At 37.3% G+C, this 2,846-nt stretch overlaps 1 pseudogene; it reads left to right on the top strand.

Annotated features, from left to right (window-relative positions):
* Window positions 1-675: 675 nt before the first annotated feature.
* Window positions 676-2,207, top strand: LOC139822700 (uncharacterized; annotated as a pseudogene).
* Window positions 2,208-2,846: the final 639 nt, after the last annotated feature.

Here is a 2,846-nt window from a genome sequence, read left to right as displayed (position 1 = left end):
CCAATCAAACTTCGGTGTAAATTGGGCCGTGTAAACGTCGTCATCATTTTTATCGTCTTCTAGAATACATAAAGCTGAAGCAATATTCCGATTGGTTCTTCAGCTCACGTTTACGTTTTACGTTTGTGGTTATGGCAATTTGTGTGCGAAAGCCTTAAGACTGATTTATGCTGACAGTAACCACAATTGACCAATCACAGTCGAATGTGAGATGAATAATCGACTGTGATTGGTCAATTTCTGAGGGCTTACGGCTTAAATCAACAGTTACGCCTAACAAGGTTGGGACATTTGACAAATTTTAGGGATTTTTTACGTTACACGTAATAAACATGTATATTACGTCAAATATGAATAAAACGTAATATACATGTCTAAAACTATCTAATCTAGAACAGGATTAAAACAGTCGTGTATTCATCTGAGGATTCCGAAGGAAATACTCAAAACCCTCCTAAAACAGTCGTGGGAGGATCCCGTTAGCCGTTAGCCGTTAGCCGTTAGACGTTACGCTGTTAGCATATACTCTCACTGTTCTTGAATATCATATTAGACGTCATACGTTAGACATCGACCGTCGACCGTAATGTGAATCCCCATAACCTTATCTAAAATCTACACATTTAGTTTGTCATTGTTGTCAACTCACGATTTTACAATATAAAAAAATAGAAGATGAATTCTGAAGATAAAATCAATCAGGTAAGTAATCAAGAAACGATATCATGTACATGTCTTCTAATTTCACTCGTTTGAGAAAAACTATTTATTTATTTACAGCCAACATATTCAACTCCTCGTCCAAAGAAACAGCGGTTAGAATCCAAACAATTATCTGACGAGAATATTGATTTAGCATTAGCTCAATTTTTTTATGTAACATTTCATTTAACGTTGTTGAATCAAAATGTTTCAAAAACTTTTTGAAACTTCTACTTCCAACATACAAACCTCCAACAAGGAAAAAACTTTCTACAAATCTGCTCGACAAGGTTTACCAGAATCTATTGGCTGAAAGAGTCTCATCTCTTGGATCTGATGGCGTTCTATTAATTGATGGATGGAAAAATTCATCAGCTAATACGAAAAATGTGGTATGCACAATATTTACAGTAAATTCAAAGTGCATATTTCTTAAATCCTGGGATTTAACCGGACTGAGAAACTGGTAATCAACTTAAAGAAATCGTCAACGAAGCTAAGGAATTAGCAAAGGAAAAGTTCAATATTACTACATATGCTGTGGTTTCAGATAATGCATCGTCAATAATGTCAATGGGAAAAAAAGTAAACATTTGGCACACTACTTGTCACAGCCACAGTGTAAATTTGTTAGCAAAGGCCCTGGTGCCAGAGACATTTGCGAAGAAAGTAAATAACCTTTTGCAATCATTTAAAACACCAGGTGCAAAATAGGAATTAAAGCAGCAAAGAGGCTCCAGAATTATCCTAGCATGTGACACAAGATGATGTAGCTATAGAGATGCATTTAGATGTCTGCTAAAAAATTTACACCTGATGCAAACATTAGTAGCTAAGAAAAAGGTTCAACTAGATAGTAAAAGCAAAAGTCTACTGAAGGATCCCTCATTTGCGATACAATTACAGGATTTTAACTTGATTTTTGACCCGATATGCCAATTAATAAATGTCTGTCAGCATAACCGACGGATGTAAAGAATGGTTAAAATTGCAAATTCCGACAGATGATGATATGCAACAAAAGTTGAATAATCGACTGAGTAAAGTTTTAACACCAATTATGCTGACTTCGAACTTTCTACATCCTCAGTACCGGGCCAAACAATTTTTACACGATGAACAAATAATGAAAATGGTTTTTGACTTTTTGAAACAAGAATTGAATGTACAATGTATCACTGATAAACCGGAGTTGGATTTATATCAAAAAAAATCTTGGTATTTTTGAAAAATTACAGAAGCGAAATATTATGTCACCGGAAACGTTTTGGATCACAGCTGAACCATTCTGCCCTCGTCTATCATCGCTTGCACAGAAATTACTAAAAATTCCGGCTGCTTCAGCGCAACTTGAACGACTCTTTTCTTGCTGGACTTTTGTTCATTCGGATTTGCGTAATCGTCTTACTGTTGACCGATCTATGAAATTGATTGATATTTATTACACTTTAAAAATGAATGAATATTTTGATGATTATTACGATGATTTGGTAGAATCGGATTAATATATATACGTATGTTTAAATTTATGACATTTATTTCAAAAACTAAGATGCTTTTAAGTTCTATACAAAGAGACAAAGATTGTAAATCAATGTTTTTCAAAAATACATCATATTTTATTTCAAATATAGCTCGTACTATTATTTTTCCAGTCTAAAAATTATTTATTAAAATCATATAATTACTATATTAGTTAAATGCGCTTAAATTTAAATAATAGATATGTGGCGGTCAACTGTCCGCCACGAGCGCGCGACCGTACGTACGCAATACGAGTAGTACGACGGGAGGCGCGCAGCGCGCGGCCCGGGCAGTAGCGCGGTATCGATCGATGAAAGAAGTTCGGCGCGCGCCGCTACGCGGCGTATCTCTCTCGTAAGTAAAGTTCGACATCGATCCCTATATAAAGGGCAGCTCAGCGGGGCTTCTCCAGCGATCTTCGAGAACGCCAGACAGGGCGTGCTGATAGGCCCCTGTCATAAGTCTCTTTTGAACGGAGCGTGCTCTTGGTGGCCTTCGTACTATACCTGCGTGGCAGGACATTTACTCTCTTCGGTCAGAGGCAATCAGCACCCTGCCGCGGAAGAGTTTCCGGGGTCGTGACGACCCAGCCCGACGGGCCATACCTCCGATGGAGACTA

The sequence above is a fragment of the Temnothorax longispinosus genome, chromosome 12 (assembly GCF_030848805.1).
Source record: "Temnothorax longispinosus isolate EJ_2023e chromosome 12, Tlon_JGU_v1, whole genome shotgun sequence".
Classification (NCBI taxonomy): domain Eukaryota; kingdom Metazoa; phylum Arthropoda; class Insecta; order Hymenoptera; family Formicidae; genus Temnothorax; species Temnothorax longispinosus.
This window is presented reverse-complemented; position numbering and strand designations above follow the sequence as displayed.